Here is a 27,937-nt window from a genome sequence, read left to right as displayed (position 1 = left end):
CCAATATGTGTACGCAAATGGGGCAAACTCTTCTGCACAACCAATTACAGTTGGTGTCCCACAGGGAAGTGTCCTTGGCCCTCTTCTCTTTCTCCTATACATAAATGACCTACCAAATGCTTCTCAATTACTCAAACCCACACTATTTGCTGATGACACAACATACGTCTTCTCCCACCCGAGCCCAGTCACGCTAGCCAATACTGTAAATACCGAATTACAGAAAATATCTACCTGGATGAGTACTAACAAACTTACACTAAACATTGACAAAACCTACTTCATTCAGTTTGGTAACAGAGCTACAGATGTCCCTCTTAACATAATGATAAACGGATCACCTATCACAAAGCTAACAGAGGGAAAATTCTTAGGAATCCACCTTGATAATAGACTCAAATTTCATACACATATACAACAAATTTCTAAGAAAATTTCCAAGACTGTAGGCATACTATCGAAGATACGGTACTATGCTCCACAGTCAGCCCTCCTGGCCCTATATCACTCTCTTATTTACCCCTGTCTCACCTATGGAATTTGTGCATGGGGCTCAACAACAAGTAACCATCTCAGACCACTAATTACCCAACAAAAGGCTGCAGTTAGAATGATAACAAATTCTCACTACAGGCAGCACACTCCACCAATATTCAATACACTCAACCTACTCACCATACAAAACATCCATACTTATTACTGCACCTATTACATACATAGAACACTCAACTCTGATATTAACCCTCCCCTCAAACATCTCCTTGCCAACCTCAACAGAACACATGACCATAACACAAGGCACAGATCACTCTTTGATATTCCTCGTGTCCATCTCACGCTATGCAAAAACTCAATGCACATAAAAGGCCCTAAAATCTGGAATTCATTACCTGTAAATATAAAAGAAACACTACCAGTTTATAAATTCAAGTCTCTTCTCAAAGATCACTTACTCACCCAAAACCAAATAAATACTGAATAACTGAACCTTATAAATTGTATATCTTAAATGTTTCTCACAATTATATCACATAAATGTTAAACCTAAAACCCAATCTAACTTTATTATTTTTTAAATACACTACCTAACAGAATACTCCATTCTACTGAATTTATAACAATGACCTGTCTTTGTAATACTCACTTGTGCTTTATAGTAATCAGTTTACATTAATGTTTTTCACTGATTTCATCATTGCTTAGTTAATCTTAAGTTAATTTTAAGCCAGCCCGTAATGCTATGCATAGTATAAGTGGCTTTGGCATGCTGCTCTTATCTGTATTTTTTTTTTTGTACCTCTGTAAGTGTGCTCAAATTATAAATAAATAAATAAATAAATAAATATTTTGAGGCAGTGGAGAGTGATTTGTTAGCTTTGTAGCTAAAGTTAAATACTGAGTATTTAGTTTTGTATGAGTAGGTGGTTTTTAAGAAGAGTCTTGAATTGATGTACAGACAGGGTTCCTGTGGTATTCACTGGTAATGAATTCCAATTTTTTGAGCCCTTTATGTGCATAGAGTTTTTACATATTGTGATGGACACGGGAACATCAAAGAGTGATCTGTGTCTTGTATTATGGTCGTGTGTCCTGTTAAGGTTGGTAAGGAGAAGTTTGAGTGGAGGGTTTATATTTGAGTGCAGTGTTCTATGTATGTAATAGGTGCAGTAATAAGGACATATGGATGTTTTTTATGGCGAGTAAGTTTAGACTTTTGAATATTGGTAGGGCATGCTGTATGGAGTGGGAATTTGTTGTCATTCTGACTGCAGCCTTTTGCTGGGTTATTAACCCTTTGACTGTTTCGGTCATATATATACACAGTGAACCCTCAGTTAACACCTTTAATCCATTCCAGAGAGCTAGGCTTTAACTAATTTAGCCTTTAACCAAATTAATTTTCCCCATAAGAAATAATGGAAATCCAGTTAATCCGTTCCAGACACCCAAAAGTATTAAACAAAATAATTTTTTTACATGAAATATACACTTCCATACACAGAAAACAGTGATACATGAAGAATAAAACAGTAATAACATCACACTTACCGTTATTGTGGACTTGTTGATGAGTGATGAGGAGGGCAGAGGATGAAGGTACTATGGAAAATTTTATAGGGTGATTACCTTTATGTACCTCAACATTACATGCTTACAAGTAAACTCATTGGGAGACAACCATATTGTTTACCGTAGTCACCCCGTGTAGACATGTGAGAAAACTTAACCACCCCTGGTCACGGCAAGTGGTTCCTTCGACCTCACAATCTTATCCATATCTATCCGAGACCAGTATGGATTGGATAGCACCCACAAGTACGGTGCTACTAATTAATTGTGGACTGTATAGATTATATTAGTTTAACTGAATGAAGGGGGGTGGGGTAGGTTACACATGGATATATCCATCAAGGAAAACACTTGTACATAATCTCACCACTTACCAGATATTCTCTGGTGGTCACTTGATGTATCTGGATCACCCATAACCTATCCAGTTACAACATACCTAACTGGCCAGTATCAGTCTGCTATAACTAGAAGGGTTACTTAACTGTGGGTGATTGATATTCCTTATTCCCTCCATTCACCATCTCATTTCGATGTCCTGCTACGCCGACACGGTTCTTATTCCAGCAGGACGAGGTATCCGTCGGTTTGTCCCGGTTTAGAAGTCGTGATTCCATAAAGCTTCACTATCCTCGGTACGAGAATCACGCGTTCACTCGGAGCAGGGCGATCTATTTCACATCCCGCATTCTCTTAACTCAATGTTATTATCACTGATTACATTACCATTCACAAGACGATTTAACGTCTCATAATTATTATACACATTAGAGGTTACTCCATTAAGATCTGAGGCTGATGAGTGAGGATTAACACACGGGTATTTCCCCTGGACACACACCATGGCCGCTCACCAGTCACACCCGGTCGAACCATTATTCACTAATTTTACCACCTTTTTACGGTGGTCCCGTAAATCACGTTCCCTCACTCTTCACCAGGAACAGTTACGACACTTCTATTATGAGGTGAGGCCCATATTAATCCTTAGGCCGCCGTGAACGCCAATTTCCTGATCCCAGGTTTTCACAGCCTCCTCACTACATTCAAAACACTGCTGCCCCCTCGTGCCCCTGTTCGACCTATACCCCCGCACATCCGCGCATGCGCAAAGGGAACTCTTGGTTCTATCCTATTGTCAAATACATTTTTGACTCATATCGACACATTAAACACCTATTAGGCTCTATAGCTTCGGAAAATCAAAAAATTTTCCACACTGCGGCCGGGCGGAGGTCGTTGATAGACGACTTACATAATGTGGAGTACAATTTTCCCATCTTCACTGGCCACCTGGCTTGGGAACTCCAACATTGGTATTTACATAATCACCCATTAATTCTTTCCACCTGTTAACTCCTCAGGTAGGGCTCCATCCAAAGCACACTCAAGCCTCCATGCTTCTGGTATTAACAATTTCCCTCTTATTGTAAGGTGTGACACTAAGTCTATGCTCTCGGGGTTAATTTGTTGGGCATACTGGAATTATGAGACTTTAACAATAACAAGTCTCTCTCACTATCCTAAGTCAGCCCCAACACATTACTGCATATAGGCACTTCAACTCCATGGCCATCCATATTTATTGATCCCTCAAAATGGACTAATTACTGTTCCATTCTCTCAGGGGCATAAGCCTATGCTCCCTGGATTAATTTATTGGGCATACTGGAATTATGAGACTTTAACAATAACAAGTCTCTCTCAGTATCCCAAGTCAGTCCCAGCACCTTACTGCATTATTTCATTAACCCCTTCACATATCCTCATTAGTTCCTCTTCAGTTGACATCACACCCGGAAATTGTCCACATAAGATTATTTACCCAATTACTTCGCTCAGTGGACCACCTGTGCACTTAAGGTGTGCATTTATCGTCGCCTGAAGTAAGAACAATTTATTATTTAACTGTTTATTGATTATATCATTATAAGCAGTCAACAATTTTGGTGTCTTGCTCAGTTCGCAGAGCTGGGCCCATTAACTGTCCATACGCCATCCTATAATTAGTAGATAATTCTGGACGGTTGAGCTTCCACGGAAGTCGCACCCAGTAATGTCCAGATTCAGATTTAACATCCTTCAGGTATTGTTCCTGAGTAATGGAATCATTTGGACTTTACTCATTTATATTAATCCCTATGCTGTCCAGCTTCCACAAATTAGACTGGTTCAACATCATACTCGATAGAAGAATACTTGTACTGGGTTGACCTTTTATGAGTAAGACACCGTGACTGTATTCACTACTTCCTCTAGTCATTATTACTAGGCGGTAGTCTGCCATATATTACACGGCCCGTACCAGGGTTGAGGAGAGTGACGCCGCATGGGTTTGGAGTTATGCCCTTTACCCTGAATTATTACATCCAACACTGGCAAGGCTACCTCAGCTAGCCCATCATTATTGCCATTAGCTGCAACCTTTACATCAGTCACTGTAGTGTCAGGGTTATTAACATTATCATTATTGTCACCATTACTATAAGAATCACATACAACCCTGCACATAACTGTATGGTGCCTTCTCTTGTTGCATTGATAGCAAATGTTCAATTTGGTATGACAATCCTTTACATTATGATTGTCTAGACATCTGATAAATCTGTCAAGTTCTTTCATTCTTTCCACTTTAATATCCCATGAATTATAGGCATTACAATTTTTATTGAAATGAGTACCCTTGCAGAAGAGACAGTCTCTCCTTTCTTTGCCTGACCTCTTATCAACTGGGCTACCCTTATTGTGGTACTTCCTCCTCTTGCTTTGATGTGGAGAACCACTATTACTGGCCCCTGTCACTTGATATGTGCCTACGTAACCCCGTTTAGTAGGTGACTTATGATTATTGATATTAGGATAAAGTTTCCTTTTGTGGAACTTGACAGGTGCACTGGGGTCTGTAGACGTGGTATTCCTAGAGGTAATGGGTTGGCTGGTCTGCAGTTGGACAATTAGCTCCTGCAGACCCACTCTTATTTCTTCCAACCCGAAGTAACCCTTGTGATATCTGTTAGATAGCCACTCTACTGTCTTGTGGTTCAATTTATTCTGAATCAAGGCGCTCAACAACCACTCTGCTCCCTCCAGATCATATTTATTACTCAAGGTCTTTTAGAGTGCTTTCCAGTTTGATCCTAAATTGCTGTAAGCTGTTGCGGTTGTGATCTGGAGTCTTCAAACTAGCCAAATTAGCTACTAGATCCAACCTACTTTGCTCCAAGTTACCGTAAGTGACCTCCAACAAGTCAACTGCCTCACTAGAGGAGTCATCTACATTTGGGAAGGCTTGTATGAGAACATGCGCATCTCCCCTTACTTGTCCCTTTAAATAGCACAATTTGGTAACACTTGCAAGATCACTCCTATCATGTACGACTGCTTTAACGCGTAGGGGTTTTTGACGTACTAGTACTCATAAATTCTAGCGGCCTCAAATCTAGTGGGAGAAAGCTGGTAGGCCTTCATATGAAAGAATGGGTCTATGTGGTCAGTGTGCACAGTCTAAAAAAAATCCTGCAGCACACAGTGCATAATGAGAAAAAAAAAACTTTTACCATTTTTTTTGAATAAATCAGCGACTTTGCAGTGTATTTTTGTATGGTATTTATTGTTGTATTCTAGTTTTCTTGGTCTCATTTTATAGAATGGAATACATATTACGGAAATTGAGATGATTTTGACTGGTTTTACAAAGAAAGGTGCCTTGAAATTGAGCTCAAAGTAGCAGAAATGTTCGATTTTTACCAAACTTCAAAAGTAAACAAATCGTGCCAAGCGTGCAATACACGTCAACTGGTGAGTCTAATATTCTTTCACAAGTGCACCAATAATATTTATACCATTTTTTACACTAATGCAGTAGTCTGCATAACAGTAAATCTTATATTTTTTGTGAAAATAAAAATTCAAAGTGGAAAGCAAAAGAATATAAGAGGGGCCTTGAGACATGACTAATGACTAGAGGAAATGTCATTTTAGTGCCAGGAATGTCTTTCTTGTTTATTCTGGACCCTATTCGGAAATTGGCATCTTTTGAAATTTTTGTGAAATTGGCAAAATTGCTAAATTCTGACCACTGTACTGGATAGTAGAAGATAGACCAAAACTCCTCCCAGTTTTCTCCCGGATTAAACACAGGCATGCATAATTCTGGGAGTTTTGGTAGACACCTCTGATTTTCCTTACTAGGTTGACCAACAACATTGTTTACACCCTTTACCTTCTCCAAAGCCTTAGTTTTGCAGGACACAATGTTGTCCTCCACTTCATAATATTGATCCAGCAGCCGCTCCCTTTCAGCATCATCTGCACAATTCACCAGAAGATCGCTCTCACAGTCCTTATACCACAATCTATATGACTCATATCTATTTTCTAAGGCATTTAGGTGTAGCTTTAATTCATCAGGGTTTACCGTTTCTTGTCTCATTAACTCCATACACTTGTTGTATGATTTAGTAACATGACCCTTCCGAGCTTGTAGTGACGCTTTCTTTGCTTTGGCATCCATGGACTTGCCAGCTGCACTAACTTCCTCAGACCCAGCCATGGTTAGGGAATTAATAATCACCAATTATACAACTTAAGTAGACACCTTGTGAGAGTAATTCTTGCACTTTACTCTTGTATAAATCCTAGCCACCCATGTGCTAGTAATTAATTGGGCTAATTATCCTCCACCACACGACCGATTAAATTTGTGTACCCTATACCCACTTCCTTCAATCAGTCACTTAATTATTAAGTAATTAATTCAATTAATTTTTTACTGATTGCATCCGGTTCAGGAAGGACCAGCGGGCAGATATGGAAAATTTTATAGGGTGATTACCTTTATGTACCTCAACATTACATGCTTACAAGTAAACTCATTGGGAGACAACCATATTGTTTACCGTAGTCACCCCGTGTAGACATGTGAGAAAACTTAACCACCCCTGGTCACGGCAAGTGGTTCCTTCGACCTCACAATCTTATCCATATCTATCCGAGACCAGTATGGATTGGATAGCACCCACAAGTACGGTGCTACTAATTAATTGTGGACTGTATAGATTATATTAGTTTAACTGAATGAAGGGGGGTGGGGTAGGTTACACATGGATATATCCATCAAGGAAAACACTTGTACATAATCTCACCACTTACCAGATATTCTCTGGTGGTCACTTGATGTAGCTGGATCACCCATAACCTATCCAATTACAACATACCTAACTGGCCAGTATCAGTCTGCTATAACTAGAAGGGTTACTTAACTGTGGGTGATTGATACTCCTTATTCCCTCCATTCACCATCTCATTTCGATGTCCTGCTACACCGACACGGTTCTTATTCCAGCAGGACGAGGTATCCGTCGGTTTGTCCCGGTTTAGAAGTCGTGATTCCATAAAGCTTCACTATCCTCGGTACGAGAATCACGCGTTCACTCGGAGCAGGGCGATCTATTTCACATCCCGCATTCTCTTAACTCAATGTTATTATCACTGATTACATTACCATTCACAAGACGATTTAACGTCTCATAATTATTATACACATTAGAGGTCACTCCATTAAGATCTGAGGCTGATGAGTGAGGATTAACACACGGGTATTTCCCCTGGACACACACCATGGCTGCACACCAGTCACACCCGGTCAAACCATTATTCACTAATTTTACCACCTTTTTACGGTGGTCCCGTAAATCACTTTCCCTCACTCTTCACCAGGAACAGTTACGACACTTCCTATTATGAGGTGAGGCCCAGATTAATCCTTAGGCCGCCGTGAACGCCAGTTTCCTGATCCTAGGTTTTCACAGCCTCCTCACTACATTCAAAACATTGCCGCCCCTTCGTGCCCCTGTTCGACCTATACCCCCGCACATCCGCGCATGCGCAAAGGGAACTCTTGGTTCTATCCTATTGTCAAATACATTTTTGACTCATATCGACACATTAAACACCTATTAGGCGCTATAGCTTCGGAAAATCAAAAAATTTTTCCACAGGTACAGTGGACCCTCGCCCAACAATATTAATCCATTCCTGAGAGCTCAACTTTAGGCGAAATTATCGTTAGGCGAATTAATTTTCCCCATAAGAAATAATGGAAATCAAATTAATCCGTTCCTGACACCCCAAAGTATGAAAAAAAAAATTTTTTACCACATGAAATATTAATTTTAATACACACAAACTGAAGAAGACATGCACAGTTACATGACACTTACCTTTATTGAAGATCTGGTGATGATTGATGGGATGGGAGGAGGGGAGAATGTGGATGGTCTTAGTGTTTAGAAGGGGAATCCCCTTCCATTAGGACTTGAGGTAGCAAGCCCTTTTCCAGGGTTACTTCCCTTCTTCTTTTAATGCCACTAGGACCAGCTTGAGAGTCACTGGACTTCTGTCACACAACATATCTGTCCATAGAGGCCTGTACCTCTCGTTCCTTTATGACTTTCCTAAAGTGTTTCACAACATTGTCAGTGTAATAGTCACCAGCACGGCTTGCAATAGCTGTGTCAGGGCGATTTTCATCAAAAAAGGTTTGCACTTTAAGCCACATTGCACACATTTCCTTAATCTTTGAAGTAGGCAACTTCTTCAATTTCTCTCTCCCCTCCTCCAAAGCAGTTTCCTCAGGTGTGGCCTCTTGCTGTTGAAGATGATCTAGCAGCTCATCAGTGGTTAGTTCTTCATTGTGAAGAATTGAGACACTTATGCAACACATGGGAATATTTATCGAAGAAACGTTTCGCCACACAGTGGCTTCATCAGTCCAATACAGAGTAGAAGTGGGTAAGGAGAGTAGAAGTTTGAGGTAATCAGTCCCTCAACCTGTAATCGATGTGTTCAGTCCATCACTCTTGTAGGAAGTGCAGCATAGGGCCAGAGAGGTGGCTTATATACTGCGGTGAGATGAGTTGAAGCAAGAGGAGGCGGGATCACAGTGGGACCTGCCACTAGTGTAAGTAGGTCGTCGTCCAAAGGTTGGGCAAGCGTTGAAGTCTTTGTACCAAGATCCCATGATGTTGCAGTGTCTGACAGATGTGATGAATGGTTTTGAAAACCGACAAGTTGAAGAATTGAGACACTTATGCAACACATGGGAATCTTTATTGAAGAAACGTTTTGCCACACAGTGGCTTCATCAGTCCAATACAAGAGTGATGCACTGAACACATCGATTCCAGGTTGAGGGACTGATTACCTCAAACTTCTACTCTCCTTACCCACTTCTACTTTGTATTGGACTGATGAAGCCACTGTGTGGCGAAACGTTTCTTCAATAAAGATTCCCATGTGTTGCATAAGTGTCTCAATTCTTCAACTTGTCAGTTTTCAAAACCATTCATCACAAGTTCTTCATTGTCCTCCTCCACCAACTCTTCCACATCCTCCCCACTAACCTCCAACCCCAAGGACTTCCCCAATGCCACAATGGATTCCTCAACTGGCATACGCTTCTCAGGGTTAGCCTCAAATCCTTCAAAATCCCTTTTGTCTACACATTCTGGCCACAGTTTCTTCCAAGCAGAGTTCAAGGTTCTCTTAGTCACTCCCTCCCAAGCCTTACCTATAAGGTTTACACAATTGAGGATATTGAAGTGATCTCTCCAAAACTCTCTTAGAGTCAATTGAGTTTCTGAGGTCACTACAAAGCACCTTTCAAACAGAGCTTTTGTGTACAGTTTTTTGAAGTTTGCAATGACCTGCTAGTCCATGGGCTGCAGGAGAGGAGTGGTATTAAGAGGCAAAAACTTGATCTTAATGAAGCTCATGTCTGCAGAAAGTCGCTCTGCCACGTCTGAAGGATGACCAGGAGCATTGTCTAATACCAGGAGGCACTTAAGGTCAAATTTATTTTTAATTAGGTAATTTTTCACAGTGGGGGCAAATGCATGGTGTAACCAGTCATAGAAAAAGTCCCTAGTGACCCATGCCTTACTGTTTGCCCTCCACAGCACACACAAATTAGCCTTGAGGATATTCTTTTGCCTGAACGCTCTGGGAGTTTCAGAGTGATACACCAATAAAGGCTTCATTTTGCAATCACCACTAGCATTGGCACACATCAACAGAGTAAGCCTGTCTTTCATAGGCTTATGTCCTGGGAGTGCCTTTTCCTCCTCAGTAATGTAGGTCCTTTGCTGGCCTTAAATTCACTCACATCACCACTAGTTGCAGGCATTTTTCTAATTAAATCCTCATGGAACATGCCAGCCTGAGGCTGGCTCAGGCCGCACGTGGACGCGTCTCGGACGAATCGCGTTCAGCGAGTTTTTTAGCGCTAGGCGAGGCGAAATTTTTGCGTTAAAATGTATCGCTAGGCGGATTTAACGTTATGCGATGCCATCGTTAGGCGAGGGTCCACTGTATTCTATTGTCTGGAAGGGAAATCCCCTTCCATAAAGACTTCAGGTAACAAGCCCTTTTCTGGCTTGTGTCCTGGGAGTGCCTTTTCCTCCTGAGTAATGTAGGTACTGTTTGGCATTTTCTTCCTAAACAGGCCTGTTTCATCATAATTGAACACTTGTTGGGGTTTTAATTTTTCAGCCTCTATGTACCCCTTAAAGTCCTGCACATATTTTTCAGCCGCTTTTTTGTCAGAACTGGCAGCCTCACCATGTCTTATCAAACCATACCACCATCACAACCACTACCACCTTTTACCACCACCACTACCACCCTCTACCACCATTGCTACCACCCTCTACCACCATCACAATTGCTATCAACCTCTACCACCACCACTACAACCCTCTACCACCATCACTACAACCCTCTACCACCATCACTACAACCCTGTACCACCATCACTACTACCCTCTACCACCATGACAATCACTACCACCCTCTACCACCACTAGAACTCTCTACCACCATCACTACCACCCTCTACCACCATCACTTTCGTATTTTTCTACAAAATTTTTCTTAACCCTTTGACTTTTTCGATCATATATATTCGTCTTACGAGCCAATGGAAATAAGGCACTCTGTCTGACTTTTTTGGGTTATCCTAGGTTCTCTACACATATGCTGCTATGTACGATAATTCTATGTAACTGTATTTGTGTATACCTGAATAAACTTATTTACTTACTTACTCAAAAATTCTAGCGGCTTCAAATCAAGCAGGAGAAAGCTGGTAGGCCCACATGTGGGAGAATGGGTCTGTGTGGTCAGTGTGCACCATATAAAAAAAATCCTGCAGCACACAGTGCATAATGAGAAAAAAAAACTGACCGTTTTTTTGGATTAAAACGCCGACTTTGTGGTGTATTTTCACTTAGTATTTATGGTTGTATTCTCGTTTTCTTGGTCTCATTTGATAGAAGGGAAAATATATTATAGAAATAGAGGTGATTTTGATTGGTTTTACTATGAAAAGAACCTTGAAATGGAGCTCAAAGTAGGGTAAATGTTTGATTTTTGCCGATGTTCGAAAGTAAACAAATGATGTCATTGTCCAATAAATGTCCAACTAGCCATTCTAATATGCAGTCATGAATGGGTTGACATTATTTATACAATTTTTACAATATTGCAGTAGTCTGCATAACAATAAATCTTCTATTTTTTGTTTGAATAAAAATTCAAAATAGAAAGCAAAAGTAATATCAGAGGGGCCTGGAGACATGACTGATGAACAAAGAAAATGTTATTTTATAGCCAGGAATGTCTGCATTATTCATTCTGGACCCAATGTTGAAATTGTCATATATTTTATTTTTCGGGAAATTGGCCAAATTGCAAATTTCTGACCACGTTATTGGGTAGTTGAAATCGGTGAGCGGGCAGTTTCTTGTACTCAGTTGATAGAACAAATGGCGTTCTAAAGAAATAGCTATGAGTTTGATCGACTGAAACAATATAATTAGCCGAAATTAGGACTCAAAGTGAGCTAAATCACTGATTCGTAAATATCACCGAGGTTGCTAACTTCACGTGAGCGTAATTCCATAAGTTTTCCATCAAATTTCGATTTTTTTTTGGTGTCATTACCATTGGAAAAAGATTCTCTATCATTTCATAAGAAAAATAATTTTTTTTTTTTCAAAAATTTTTCGGCACCAGAAGACACCTCAGGATTTGGGGCTTCGACAGTCAAGGGGTTAAATTATACATGTTTCTTGCATTCTTTAAAATTACTTTTTCTTATTAAATGATAGAGAATCTTTTCCCGATGATAATGACACCAAAAGTACGAAATTTAATGGAAAACTTACGGAATTACGCTCACGAAGTTAGTGACCTTGGTGACATTTATGCATCAACGATTTCGCCCACTTTGAGCCCTATTTTTGGTCATTTCCAATGTTCCAGTCCAGCAAACTCATAGCTATTTCTTTAGAACTCCATTTGTTCTATCGACTGAGTACAAGAATCTGCCCATTTATTGATTTCAACTACCTAATAAAGTGGCCAGAAAGTGGCAATTTGGCCAATATCATGCAAATTAAAAAAATGTCAATTTCAAAATAGGGTCCAGAATGAACAATGCAGACATTCCTGGCACTATAATAACATTTTCTCTGTTGATCCATCACATCTCCAGGCCCCTCTGATATTACTCTTGCTTTCTATTTTGAATTTTTATTCACACAAGAAATAGATTTACTGTTATGCAGACTACTGCAATATTGTAATAATTGTGTATATAATGTCAACCCATTTGTGACTGTATATTAGAATGGCTAGTTGGACATTTATTGGACAATGACGTCATTTGTTTGCTCTTTAGTATCGGCAAAAATAACATTTCTACTACTTTGAGCTCCATTTCAAGATCCTTTTAGTAGTAAAACAAATCAAAATCACTTGTGTTTCTATAACATGTTTTCCATTCTGTCAAATGAGACCAAGAAAACAAGAATACAACCATAAATACTATATGAAAATAGACCACAAAGTCGGCATTTTAATCCAAAAACACAGTTGGAGTTTTTTTTCTTATCATGCACTGCGTGCTGCAGGATTTTTTTTATATGGTGCATACTTACCACACAGACCCATGCTCTCACATGTGGGCCTACCAGCTTTCTCCTGCTTGATTTGAAGCCGCTAGAATTTTTGAGTATATATACGTCAAATACATTGGCGCGTAAGACGTATATATACGACCAAAGCAGTCAAACGGTTAATGGTCTGAGAGGGTTTATTGTTGTTGATCCCTATGCACAAATTCCATAGGTGAGATAAGGGTAAATGAGTGAGTGATGCAGGGCAAGGAGAGCTGATTGTGGAACATAGTACCATTTCTTTGAAAGTATACCTATGCTCTTAGAGATTTTCTTGGAAATTTGTTGTATATGTGTCTGAAATTTGAGGCTACTGTCAAGGTGGATTCCTAAGAATTTTCTCTCTGTGAGTCTTGTGACAAGTGATCTGTTTATCATTATGTTAAGTGGAAAATTTGTAACTCTGTTTTCAAACTGAAGGAAATAGGTTTTGTCAATATTGAAAGTAAGCTTTCAAACTGAAGGAAATGGGTTTTGTCAGTATTGAAAGTAAGCTTATTAATCATCATCCAGATAGATATTTTCTGTAATTAGCCATTTACAGTGTTGGCTAGTATGACTGGGCTTGGGTGAGAGAAAACTTATGTAGTGTCATCTGCAAATAATATGGGTGTGAGTAGCTGAAATGCAGTTGGTAGGTCATTGATGTAAATGAGAAAGAGAAGTGGGCCAAGGACACTTCCTTGTGGGACCCTGACTGTAATTGATTGTGTGGAAGAGTTAGCTGCATATGTGTACACATATTGGCTTCTGTTACTAAGGTATGACTTTAGGTAGTTGAGGAAGTGCCCTCTTATACCATAGTGTGTTAATTTTATGTTCAACAAATCATGGTCAGCTGTATCAAAAACTTTACGTAAATCAATGAAGATTCCCAGTGGGACTTTTTTTTCTCGATAGCTGTATATATTAGTTCTAGCATGTGTATAATAGCATCATTCGTGTTTTTATTAGGCCTGAATCCAAACTGACAGGAGTTGAGTATGTTGTGTGAGATGAGGTAGGAATAGATCTGCCTATGAATTAATTTTTCAAAGATTTTAGAGAGAAGGGGTAAGTTAGATATTGGCCTATAGGTATTCAGGTCTGCCTGATATCCTCCTTTGTGGATTGGGGTGACCCCCGCTATTTTTTGAATTGATGGGAAGATGGAAGATTAGATGGATTTGTTAAAGAGTGTTGCAATAATTGGTGACAGTACTTGAGAACCTTTTTTGTACATAAAAGGTGGTAAGTTATTTAAATCTCCTGTCTTGTTTTTAAGTGTGTTGATGATGAGTGAGACTTCTGTTGGGTTGGTCGGAGTGAGGAATAGTGTACACCTACCATCCGACTTAGGACCTGCTCGACATACCACCACTCGACTTACGACTATGTTTTGTATGCCAAATTTCTGGGAAATAAACAACTGTTTGTGTTGTACAGTGTGTTTATCCTAAACCTTAGAGTATAAAATACAGTTCTAACAGCATAAAATTCCAAAATAAAACAATAAAATAAAATCATTACAAAAATGTGGCATTGATATTCAGTAGTAAGATTTGACTTCCGTCCATTTTGACTTAGGACCGGTTGGTCGGAACCAAGCTTGGTTGTAAGTCGGATGGTACCTGTATTCGGGGAGGTAGTCTTTTGGTGGGGTGTTTGAGCTTGGGATTCTGCTCGCAAGGTTTTTTTCCTATGGTGGAGAAGAAAACTTTGAGCCTGTTGGCTGTTTCAGTTGGTGGGAGTAGACGTTCATCTGGTTTTGTTAGTTTGATTGTTCTTTTTTTTTATATCTTTTTAGTTCTTAGAATTTCAGATAAGGTTTTCCAAGTTTTTTTCATATCTTGCTCACCTAATCTTCCATTAGGTGAACCTTTGATGATAGGATCAGTGTATTGCCCATTTCTAGGTCCTTCACTCACTCCTGACATTAACCTTTTCAGGGTCGACAGGCCCTCTCAGAGACTTGTTCTCAGGGTCGCCCAAATTTAAAAAAAAAAAAAAAAAAAAATTTTCTTATGAAAAGATAGAGAATTGTTTCCCGATCATAATGACACCAAAAGTATGAAATTTGATGGAAAACTTAGGGAATTATGCTCTCGCGAAGTTAGAGGTCTCGACGATGTTTACGCTTTGGCGATTTTGCCACTTTGAGCCCTATTTTCGGCCAATTCCACTGTACTAGTCAACAAAAATCATGAATATTTCGCTAGAACTCCATTTTTTCTATCGAATGAGTGCAAGAAACCACACATTTACAGATTTCAACTATCCAATACAGTGGTCAGAATTTAGCAATTTTGCCAATTTCACACAAATTTCAAAAGATGCCAATTTCCAAATAGTGTCCAGAATAAACAAGAAAGACATTCCTGGCACTAAAATGACATTTCCTTTGTTCATTAGTCACGTCCCAATGCCCCTCTTACATTCTTTTGCTTTCCACTTTGAATTTTTATTGTCACAAAAAATAGAAGATTTACTGTTATGCAGACTACTGCATTAGTGTAAAAAATAGTATAAATAATATCAGCGCACTTGTGAAAGAATATTAGACTCACTAGTTGACGTGTATTGGACGCTTAGCATGATTTGTTTACTTTTGAACTTTGGTAAAAATCGAACATTTCTGCTACTCTGAGCTCAATTTCACGGTACTTTTCCTTGTAAAATCAGTCAAAATCATCTCGATTTCTGTAATATGTCTTCCATTCTATAGAACGAGACCAGGAAAACTAGAATGCAACAATAAATACCATACAAAAATACAGTGCAAAGTCGCTGTTTTAATCCAAAAACACGTCAAAGTTTTTTTTTTCTCATTACACACTTTGTGCTGCAGGATGTTTTTTATGCTATGCACACTGACCACATAGACACATTCTTTCATATGTAGGCCTACCAGCTTTCACTAGATTTGAGGGCGCTAGAATTTAAGCGTACTAGTATGTCAAAAACCCTGGTGTGCAAGCCGTACTAGTACGGCCGAAACCCTGAAAGGGTTAATAGCTGCTTCTTGCTACTGCTGTCTTGCTACTGCTCTCTTGCTACTGCTTCTTGCTACTGCTCTCTTGCTACTGCTCTCTTGCTACTGCTCTCTTGCTACTGCTTCTTGCTACTGCTCTCTTGCTACTGCTCTCTTGCTACTGCTTCTTGCTACTGCTTTTTGCTACTGCTCTCTTGCTATTGGTTCTTGCTACTGCTTCTTGCTACTGCTCTCTTGCTACTGCTCTCTTGCTACTGCTTCTTGCTACTGCTCTCTTGCTACTGCTCTCTTGCTACTGCTTCTTGCTACTGCTTTTTGCTACTGCTCTCTTGCTATTGGTTCTTGCTACTGCTTCTTGCTACTGCTCTCTTGCTACTGCTCTCTTGCTACTGCTTCTTCCTACTGCTTTTTGCTACTGTTCTCTTGCTACTGCTCTTTTGCTACTGCTTCTTGCTGCTGCTTCTTCCTACTGCTCTTTTGCTAATGCTTCTTGCTACTGCTCTCTTGCTACTGCTTCTTTTTACTGCTTCCTGCTACTGCTCTGTTACGACTTTGATGTCGTAATTTAAATAAAATGTCCTCTGGCTCCTAAAGGCTGCTTACACTGCTGTATAGGGGCTATAAAATTACTCTGAAAACACAGCAAACTCTGAGCCAGCATGTACTCATACAAATTGAGCATGAGTGCAAATAATTAACGCTGTATAAGGTAGGACACAAAATCTCGCCTATACAAAAATATTTATAATATGATAATACTAACTTACATACAACTTACACTCCACTCCATAAAAACCACCACACTCCAGTTCACATTAACTCACTAGCACACTGCTACTAATGAGTTAAAATAAATGAACATTTATGAACAGGGAGGCTCCATGACACCCCCCTTTCTGCAGGCTACATAGCCTACAGTTCAAACATTAAATTCCCTCCAAAACAGAGGCCACTGCATACTAGGGCTTTACAAATCAACATGAGTGCACTTAAACACAAACACCTATAGTACACACTAAAAAACTTACCAAAATTACCTACTCGAACTACCGCCCAAACATGATGACGGCACGCCGTGGCCACCCGTCTAATACTAAACACACACCTCATCTGCTTCTGTCCTGGCCACTGCCTGACTGACAGGAATAAAACACGTTCACTTACACATCCACTTTCTGTATACTACAGGAAAAATGAGGGTGATATATGGGGCGTTATATAAATATTGTTTATTACAGTATTCCGTAATATGCTCCCTTGCTACTCCTTATTGCTACTGCTCTCTTGCTAATGTTTTGTGCTGCTGCTCTCTTGTTACTGCTCTCTTGCTACTGCTCTCTTGCTACTGTTCTCTTGCTACTGCTCTCTTGCTACTGTTCTCTTGCTAATGCTTTGTGCTGCTGCTCTCTTGTTACTGCTCTCTTGCTACTGCTCTCTTGCTACTGTTCTCTTGCTACTGCTCTCTTGCTACTGTTCTCTTGCTAATGCTTTGTGCTGCTGCTCTCTTGTTACTGCTCTCTTGCTACTGCTCTCTTGCTACTGTTCTCTTGCTAATGCTTTGTGCTGCTGCTCTCTTGTTACTGCTCTCTTGCTACTGCTCTCTTGCTACTGTTCTCTTGCTAATGCTTTGTGCTGCTGCTCTCTTGCTACTGCTCTCTTGCTACTGCTCTCTTGCTACTGTTCTCTTGCTACTGCTCTCTTGCTACTGCTCTCTTGCTACTGCTCTCTTGCTACTGCTTCTTGCTACTGCTCTCTTGCTACTGTTCTCTTGCTACTGCTCTCTTGCTACTGCTCTCTTGCTACTGCTCTCTTGCTACTGCTTCTTGCTACTGCTCTCTTGCTACTGCTTTGTGCTGCTGCTCTCTTGTTACTGCTTCTTGCTACTGCTCTCTTGCTACTGCTCTGTGCTGCTGCTCTCTTGTTACTGCTTCTTGCTACTGCTCTCTTGCTACTGCTTCTTGCTACTGCTCTCTTGCTACTGCTTTGTGCTGCTGCTCTCTTGTTACTGCTTCTTGCTACTGCTCTCTTGCTACTGCTCTGTGCTGTTGCTCTCTTGTTACTGCTTCTTGCTACTGCTCTCTTGCTACTGCTTTGTGCTGCTGCTCTCTTGCTACTGCCCTCTTGTTACTGCTCTCTTGCTGCTGCTTCTTGCTACTGCTCTCTTGCTACTGCTTCTTGCTACTGCTTCTTGCTACTGCTTCTTGCTACTGCTCTCTTGTTATTGCTTCTTGCTACTGCTCTCTTGCTACTGCTTCTTGCTACTGCTTCTTGCTACTGCTTCTTGCTACTGCTTCTTGCTACTGCTTCTTGCTACTGCTTCTTGCTACTGCTCTCTTGCTACTGCTTCTTGCTACTGCTTTTTGCTACTGCTTCTTGCTACTGCTCTCTTGCTGCTGCTTCTTGCTACTGCTCTCTTACTACTGCTTCTTGCTACTGCTTCTTGCTACTGCTTCTTGCTACTGCTCTCTTGCTATTGCTTCTTGCTACTGCTCTCTTGTTACTGCTTCTTGCTACTGCTTCTTGCTACTGCTTCTTGCTACTGCTTCTTGCTACTGCTCTCTTGCTACTGCTTCTTGCTACTGCTTTTTGCTACTGCTTCTTACTACTGTTTCTTACTTCTGCTTCTTGCTACTGCTTTTTGATACTGCTTCTTGCTACTGCTTCTTGCTACTGCTTCTTGCTACTGCTTTTTGCTACTGCTTCTTAATACTGCTTCTTGCTACTGCTTCTTACTACTGCTTCTTGCTACTGCTTTTTGATACTGCTTCTTGCTACTGCTTCTTCCTACTGCTTCTTACTACTGCTTCTTGCTACTGCTTCTTGCTACTGCTTCTTGCTACTGCTTCTTACTACTGCTTCTTGCTACTGCTTCTTACTACTGCTTCTTGCTACTGCTTCTTGCTACTGCTTCTTGCTACTGCTTCTTACTACTGCTTCTTGCTACTGCTTCTTGCTACTGCTTCTTACTACTGCTTCTTACTACTGCTTCTTGCTACTGCTTCTTGCTACTGCTTCTTGCTACTGCTTCTTACTACTGCTGCTTACTACTGCTTCTTACTACTGCTTCTTACTACTGCTTCTTACTACTGCTTCTTTCTACTGCTTCTTGCTACTGCTTCTTGCTACTGCTTCTTACTACTGCTTCTTGCTACTGCTTCTTACTACTGCTTCTTGCTACTGCTTCTTGCTACTGCTTCTTACTACTGCTTCTTGCTACTGCTTCTTGCTACTGCTTCTTGCTACTGCTCTCTTGCTACTGCTTCTTGCTACTGCTCTCTTGCTACTGCTTCTTGCTACTGCTCTCTTGCTACTGCTTCTTGCTACTGCTTCTTGCTACTGCTTCTTGCTACTGCTCTCTTGCTACTGCTTCTTGCTACTGCTCTCTTGCTACTGATTCTTGCTACTGATTCTTGCTACTGCTTCTTGCTACTGCTCTCTTGCTACTGCTTCTTGCTACTGCTCTCTTGCTACTGCTCTCTTGGTACTGCTTCTTGCTACTGCTCTCTTGCTACTGCTCTCTTGCTACTGATTCTTGCTACTGCTCTCTTGCTACTGCTTCTTGCTACTGCTCTCTTGCTACTGATTCTTGCTACTGCTCTCTTGCTACTGCTTCTTGCTGCTGCTTCTTGCTACTGCTTCTTGCTACTGCTGCTTGCTACTGCTCTCTTGCTACTGCTTCTTGCTACTGCTTCTTGCTACTGCTCTCTTGCTACTGCTTCTTGCTACTGCTTCTTGCTACTGCTTCTTGCTACTGCTTCTTGCTACTGCTTCTTGCTACTGCTTCTTGCTACTGCTCTCTTGCTACTGCTTCTTGCTTCTGCTCTCTTGCTACTGCTCTCTTGCTACTGCTTCTTGCTACTGCTCTCTTGCTACTGCTTCTTGCTACTGCTCTCTTGCTACTGCTCTCTTGCTACTGCTTCTTGCTACTGCTTCTTGCTACTGCTTCTTGCTACTGCTTCTTGCTACTGCTTCTTGCTACAGTTTTGTTGCTACTGTTTCTTGCTACTGCTTCTTACTACTGCTTCTTGCTACTGCTTCTTGCTACTGCTTCTTGCTACTGCTTCTTGCTACTGCTTCTTGCTACTGTTTCATGCTACTGCTTCTTGCTAATGCTCTCTTGCTACTGCTCTCTTGCTACTGCTTCTTGCTACTGCTTCTTGCTACTGCTCTCTTGCTACTGCTTTTTGCTACTGCTTCTTGCTACTGTTTCTTACTACTGCTTCTTGCTACTGCTTCTTGATACTGCTTCTTGCTACTGCTTCTTGCTGCTGCTTCTTACTACTGCTTCTTGCTACTGCTTCTTGATACTGCTTCTTGCTACTGCTTCTTGATACTGCTTCTTGCTACTGCTTCTTGCTACTGCTTCTTGCTACTGCTCTCTTGGTACTGCTTCTTGCTACTGCTTCTTGCTACTGCTCTCTTACTACTGCTTCTTGGTACTGCTTCTTGCTACTGCTTCTTGCTACTGCTTTTTGCTACTGCTTCTTGCTACTGCTTCTTGCTACTGCTCTCTTGCTACTGCTTTCTTGCTACTGCTCTCTTGCTACTGCTCTCTTGCTACTGCTTCTTGCTACTGCTTCTTGCTACTGCTTCTTGCTACTGCTCTCTTGCTACTGTTTCTTGCTACTGCTCTCTTGCTACTGCTCTTTTGCTACTGCTCTCTTGCTACTGCTCTCTTGCTACTGCTTTTTGCTACTGCTTCTTGCTACTGCTCTCTTGTTACTGCTCTCTTGATACTGGTTCTTGCTACTGCTTCTTGCTACTGCTTTTTGCTACTGCTTTTTGCTACTGCTTCTTGCTACTGCTCTCTTGCTACTGCTCTCTTGCTACTGCTTTTTGCTACTGCTTCTTGCTACTGCTCTCTTGCTACTGCTCTCTTGCTACTGCTCTCTTGCTACTGCTCTCTTGCTACTGCTTTTTGCTACTGCTTCTTGCTACTGCTTCTTGCTACTGCTCTCTTGCTACTGTTTCTTGCTACTGCTCTCTTGCTACTGCTCTCTTGCTACTGCTCTCTTGCTACTGCTCTCTTGCTACTGCTTTTTGCTACTGCTTCTTGCTACTGCTTCTTGCTACTGCTCTCTTGCTAGTGCTTCTTGCTACTGGTCTCTTGCTACTGCTTCTTGCTACTGCTCTCTTGCTACTGTTTCTTGCTACTGCTCTCTTGCTACTGCTCTCTTGCTACTGCTTCTTACTACTGCTTCTTGCTACTGCTTCTTGCTACTGCTTCTTGCTACTGCTCTCTTGCTACTGCTACTTGATACTGCTTCTTGCTACTGCTTCTTGCTACTGCTCCCTTGTTACTGCTCTCTTGCTACTGCTTCTTGATACTGCTTCTTGCTACTGCTTCTTGCTACTGCTCTCTTGCTACTGCTTCTTGCTACTGCTCTCTTGCTACTGCTTCTTGCTACTGCTTCTTGCTACTGCTTTTTGCTACTGCTCTCTTGCTACTGCTTCTTGCTACTGCTCTCTTGCTACTGCTCTCTTGCTACTGCTTCTTGCTACTGCTCTCTTGCTACTGCTCTCTTGCTACTGCTTCTTGCTACTGCTTCTTGCTACTGCTCTCTTGCTACTGCTCTCTTGCTACTGCTTCTTGCTACTGCTCTCTTGCTACTACTTCTTGCTACTGCTCTCTTGCTACTGCTTTTTGCTACTGCTTCTTGCTACTGCTTCTTGCTACTGCTTCTTGCTACTGCTTCTTGCTACTGCTCTCTTGCTACTGCTTCTTGCTACTGCTTCATGCTACTGCTTCATGCTACTGCTTCTTGCTACTGCTTCTTGCTACTGCTTCTTGCTACTGCTTCTTGCTACTGCTTCTTGCTACTGCTTCTTGCTACTGCTCTCTTGCTACTGCTTCTTGCTACTGCTTCTTGCTACTGCTTCTTGCTACTGCTTCTTGCTACTGCTCTCTTGCTACTGCTCTCTTGCTACTGCTTCTTGCTACTGCTTCTTGCTACTGCTTCTTGCTACTGCTTCTTGCTACTGCTTCTTGCTACTGCTTCTTGCTACTGCTCTCTTGCTACTGCTCTCTTGCTACTGCTTCTTGCTACTGCTTCTTGCTACTGCTCTCTTGCTACTGCTTCTTGCTACTGCTTCTTTCTACTGCTTCTTGCTACTGCTTCTTGCTACTGCTTCTTGCTACTGCTTCTTGCTACTGCTTCTTGCTACTGCTTCTTGCTACTGCTCTCTTGCTACTGCTCTCTTGCTACTGCTTCTTGCTACTGCTCTCTTGCTACTGCTTCTTGCTACTGCTCTCTTGCTACTGCTTCTTGCTACTGCTTCTTTCTACTGCTTCTTGCTACTGCTTCTTGCTACTGCTCTCTTGCTACTGCTTCTTGCTACTGCTTCTTTCTACTGCTTCTTGCTACTGCTCTCTTGCTACTGCTCTCTTGCTACTGCTTCTTGCTACTGCTTCTTTCTACTGCTTCTTGCTACTGCTCTCTTGCTACTGCTCTCTTGCTACTGCTTCTTGCTACTGCTCTCTTGCTACTGCTTCTTGCTACTGCTCTCTTGCTACTGCTCTCTTGCTACTGCTCTCTTGCTACTGCTTCTTGATACTGCTTCTTGATACTGCTTCTTGCTACTGCTTTCTTGCTATTGCTTCTTGCTACTGCTTCTTGCTACTTCTTCTTGCTACTTCTTCTTGCTACTTCTTCTTGCTACTGATTCTTGCTACTGATTCTTGCTACTGCTTCTTGCTACTGATTCTTGCTACTGCTTCTTGCTACTGCTTCTTGCTACTGCTGCTTGCTACTGCTTCTTGCTACTGCTTCTTGCTACTGCTTCTTGCTACTGCTTCTTGCTACTGCTTCTTGCTACTGCTTCTTGCTACTGCTTCTTGCTACTGCTTCTTGCTACTGCTTCTTGCTACTGCTTCTTGCTACTGCTTCTTGCTGCTGCTTCTTGCTACTGCTCTCTTGCTACTGCTTCTTGCTACTGCTTCTTGCTACTGCTTCTTGCTACTGCTCTCCATTTTCCTTTCAGTATTATCACCTTAAATTTTTTGCAGGGATTTTTATATTTTTTCTTGTCATTAGCTTCACATCATGTGAAAACATCTGCATTACATTGTTGGTGTCTTCAGGTTGGTCATTGTTGGTGTCTTCAGGTTGGTCATTGTTGGTGTCTTCAGGTAGGTCATTGTTGGTGTCTTCAGGTAGGTCATTGTTGGTGTCTTCAGGTAGGTCATTGTTGGTGTCTTCAGGTAGGTCATTGTTGGTGTCTTCAGGTAGGTCATTGTTGGTGTCTTCAGGTAGGTCATTGTTGGTGTCTTCAGGTAGGTCATTGTTGGTGTCTTCAGGTAGGTCATTGTTGGTGTCTTCAGGTAGGTCATTGTTGGTGTCTTCAGGTAGGTCATTGTTGGTGTCTTCAGGTAGGTCATTGTTGGTGTCTTCAGGTAAGTCATTGTTGGTGTCTTCAGGTAGGTCACTGTTGGTGTCTTCAGGTAGGTCACTGTTGGTGTCTTCAGGTTGGTCATTGTTGGTGTCTTCAGGTTGGTCATTGTTGGTGTCTTCAGGTAGGTCACTGTTGGTGTCTTCAGGTAGGTCATTGTTGGTGTCTTCAGGTAGGTCATTGTTGGTGTCTTCAGGTAGGTCACTGTTGGTGTCTTCAAGTAGGTCATTGTTGGTGTCTTCAGGTAGGTCATTGTTGGTGTCTTCAGGTAGGTCACTGTTGGTGTCTTCAGGTAGGTCATTGTTTGTGTCTTCAGGTAGGTCATTGTTGGTGTCTTCAGGTAGGTCATTGTTGGTGTCTTCAGGTAGGTCATTGTTGGTGTCTTCAGGTAGGTCATTGTTGGTGTCTTCAGGTTGGTCATTGTTGGTGTCTTCAGGTAGGTCACTGTTGGTGTCTTCATGTAGGTCATTGTTGGTGTCTTCAGGTGGGTCATTGTTGGTGTCTTCATGTAGGTCATTGTTGGTGTCTTCAGGTTGGTCATTGTTGGTGTCTTCAGGTAGATCATTGTTGGTGTCTTCAGGTTGGTCATTGTTGGTGTCTTCAGGTTGGTCATTGTTGGTGTCTTCAGGTAGATCATTGTTGGTGTCTTCAGGTTGGTCATTGTTGGTGTCTTCAGGTTGGTCATTGTTGGTGTCTTCAGGTAGGTCATTGTTGGTGTCTTCAGGTAGGTCATTGTTGGTGTCTTCAGGTAGGTCATTGTTGGTGTCTTCAGGTAGGTCACTGTTGGTGTCTTCATGTAGGTCATTGTTGGTGTCTTCAGGTAGGTCATTGTTGGTGTCTTCAGGTAGGTCATTGTTGGTGTCTTCAGGTAGGTCATTGTTGGTGTCTTCAGGTAGGTCATTGTTGGTGTCTTCATGTAGGTCATTGTTGGTGTCTTCAGGTAGGTCATTGTTGGTGTCTTCAGGTAGGTCATTGTTGGTGTCTTCAGGTAGGTCATTGTTGGTGTCTTCAGGTAGGTCATTGTTGGTGTCTTCAGGTTGGTCATTGTTGGTGTCTTCAGGTAGGTCATTGTTGGTGTCTTCAGGTTGCTCATTGTTGGTGTCTTCAGGTAGGTCATTGTTGGTGTCTTCAGGTAGGTCATTGTTGGTGTCTTCAGGTAGGTCATTGTTGGTGTCTTCAGGTAGGTCACTGTTGGTGTCTTCAGGTAGGTCACTGTTGGTGTCTTCAGGTAGGTCATTGTTGGTGTCTTCAGGTTGGTCATTGTTGGTGTCTTCAGGTAGGTCATTGTTGGTGTCTTCAGGTAGGTCATTGTTGGTGTCTTCAGGTAGGTCATTGTTGGTGTCTTCAGGTTGGTCATTGTTGGTGTCTTCAGGTTGGTCATTGTTGGTGTCTTCATGTGGGTCACTATTGGTGTCTTCAGGTTGGTCATTGTTGGTGTCTTCAGGTAGGTCACTGTTGGTGTCTTCAGGTAGGTCATTTTTGGTGTCTTCAGGTAGGTCATTGTTGGTGTCTTCAGGTTGGTCATTGTTGGTGTCTTCATGTGGGTCACTATTGGTGTCTTCAGGTTGGTCATTGTTGGTGTCTTCAGGTAGGTCATTGTTGGTGTCTTCAGGTTGGTCATTGTTGGTGTCTTCAGGTTGGTCATTGTTGGTGTCTTCAGGTAGGTCATTGTTGGTGTCTTCAGGTTGGTCATTGTTGGTGTCTTCAGGTAGGTCATTGTTGGTGTCTTCAGGTTGGTCATTGTTGGTGTCTTCAGGTAGGTCATTGTTGGTGTCTTCAGGTAGGTCATTGTTGGTGTCTTCAGGTTGGTCATTGTTGGTGTCTTCAGGTAGGTCATTGTTGGTGTCTTCAGGTAGGTCATTGTTGGTGTCTTCAGGTAGGTCATTGTTGGTGTCTTCAGGTAGGTCATTGTTGGTGTCTTCAGGTAGGTCATTGTTGGTGTCTTCAGGTAGGTCATTGTTGGTGTCTTCAGGTTGGTCATTGTTGGTGTCTTCAGGTAGGTCATTGTTGGTGTCTTCAGGTTGGTCATTGTTGGTGTCTTCAGTTAGGTCACTATTGGTGTCTTCAGGTAGGTCATTGTTTGTGTCTTCAGTTAGGTCATTGTTGGTGTCTTCAGGTAGGTCATTGTTTGTGTCTTCAGTTAGGTCATTGTTGGTGTCTTCAGGTAGGTCATTGTTTGTGTCTTCAGGTAGGTCATTGTTGGTGTCTTCAGGTAGGTCATTGTTGGTGTCTTCAGGTAGGTCATTGTTGGTGTCTTCAGGTAGGTCACTCACATATATCAAGAACAATATGGGTCCAAGAACTGATCCTTAAAGATCGGTGTTATTTTATTTATTTATTTATTTATTTAATATTTTGAACATATTTACAAAGGTACAAAAAAATACAGGTAAGAGCAGCATGCCAAAGCCACTTATATGCATAGCATTACGGGCAGGCTTAAAATTAACTTAAGATTAACTAAGCAATGATGTAATCAGTGATAAAACATTATTGTAAACAGATAACAATAAAGCACAAATGAGTATTACGAAGACAGGTCATATGGTTGCATGCATTGTTGTACATTCAGTAGAATGGAGTATTCTGTTAGGTAGTGTATTTAAGAAATAACAAAGTTAGATTGGGTCTTAGGTTTAACATTTGTGCGATATAATTGTAAGAAACATTTAAGATATACAATTTATGAGGTTCAGTTATTCAGTATTTATTTGGTTTTGAGTAAGTGATTTTTGAGAAGAGACTTGAATTTATAAACAGGTAGTGTTTCTTTTTTATTTACAGGTAATGAATTCCAGATTTTAGGGCCTTTTATGTGCATTGAGTTTTTGCATAGTGTGAGATGGACACGAGGAACATCAGAGAGTGATCTGTGCCTTGTATTATGGTCATGTGTTCTGTTGAGGTTGGCAAGGAGATGTTTGAGGGGAGGGTTAATATCAGAGTTAAGTGTTCTATGTATGTAATAGGTGCAGTAATAAGTATGGATGTTTTGAATGGTGAGTAGGTTTAGTGTTTTGAATATTGGTGGAGTGTGCTGCCTGTAGTGAGAATTTGTTATCATTCTAACTGCAGCCTTTTGTTGGGTAATTAGTGGTCTGAGATGGTTAATTGTTGTTGAGCCCCATGCACAAATTCCATAGGTGAGATAGGGGTAAATAAATGAGTGATAGGGCCAGGAGGGCTGACTGTGGAACATAGTACCGTATCTTCAATAGTATGCCTGTGGTCTTGGAAATTTTCTTAGAAATTTGTTGTATATGTGTATGAAATTTGAGTCTATTATCAAGGTGGATTCCTAAGAATTTTCCCTCTGTTAGCTTTGTGATAGGTGATCCGTTTATCATTATGTTAAGAGGGACATCTGTAGCTCTGTTACCAAACTGAATGAAGTAGGTTTTGTCAATGTTTAGTGTAAGTTTGTTAGTCCTCATCCAGGTAGATATTTTCTGTAATTCAGTATTTACAGTATTGGCTAGCATGACTGGGCTCGGGTGAGAGAAGACGTATGTAGTGTCATCTGCAAATAGTGTGGGTTTGAGTAATTGCGAAGCATTTGGTAGGTCATTTATGTATAGGAGAAAGAGAAGAGGGCCAATGACACTTCTCTGTGGGACACTAACTGTAATTGGTTGTGCAGAAGAGTTTGCCCCATTTGTGTACACATATTGGCTTCTGTTGCTGAGGTATGACTTGAGGTAGTTGAGGGAGTGCCCTCTTATACCATAGTGTGACAATTTTATGTGGAGGAAGTCATGGACAACTGTATCAAAAGCTTTATGTAAGTCAATGAAGATCCCCAGTGGGACTTCTTTTTTCTTTATTGCAGTGTATATATGTTCTAGCATGTGTATAATAGCATCATTAGTATTTTTATTAGGCCTGAATCCAAATTGGCAGGGGTTGAGTATGTTTTGGGAGATGAGGTAGGAGTAGATTCGTTTATGAATTAATTTTTCGAAGATTTTTGAGAGAGGGTGTAAGTTGGATATTGGCCTATAGTTATTCAACTCTGTTTGGTCTCCTTCTTTGTGGATCAGGGTGACCCTTGCTATTTTGAGAACTGATAAGATGTATCTCTCACCATAGCAATGTGTTTTAAAATTTAGTGAGGTACTAGTTTAACCAGTAGCTTACTGGTCTGTCTCATAGTTCTACAGCTTTGAATCCTTGGTCCAAGCCACATTTTTTTGCCATGAGCTCAGCTCACTCAGATAAACTGTGAATGATAAATATAGGCCTAGATATGTGAGAATGGATCTGTGGTAAGTGTGTACCATACCTGGAGTTTACCTGGAGAGAGTTCCGGGGTTCAACGCCCCCTCGGCCTGGTCTGTGACCGGACCTCCTGGTGGATCAGAGCCTGATCAACCAGGCTGTTACTGCTGGCTGCACGCAAACCAACGTACGAGCCACAGCCCGGCTGGTCAGGAACCGACTTTAGGTGCTTGTCCAGTGCCAGCCTGAAGACTGCCAGGGGTTGTTGGTA

The 27,937-nt window shown here is 41.4% G+C and overlaps 1 protein-coding gene across 2 annotated transcripts in view; it reads left to right on the top strand.

Annotated features, from left to right (window-relative positions):
• The window catches only part of LOC128705896 (transmembrane channel-like protein 7), a 738,019-nt gene that overhangs the window by 45,843 nt on the left and 664,239 nt on the right, over positions 1 to 27,937 (top strand). The gene's annotated exons all lie outside the window — the stretch shown is intronic.

The sequence above is a fragment of the Cherax quadricarinatus genome, chromosome 3 (assembly GCF_038502225.1).
Source record: "Cherax quadricarinatus isolate ZL_2023a chromosome 3, ASM3850222v1, whole genome shotgun sequence".
In the NCBI taxonomy this organism is placed as follows: Eukaryota; Metazoa; Arthropoda; class Malacostraca; order Decapoda; family Parastacidae; genus Cherax; species Cherax quadricarinatus.
This window is presented reverse-complemented; position numbering and strand designations above follow the sequence as displayed.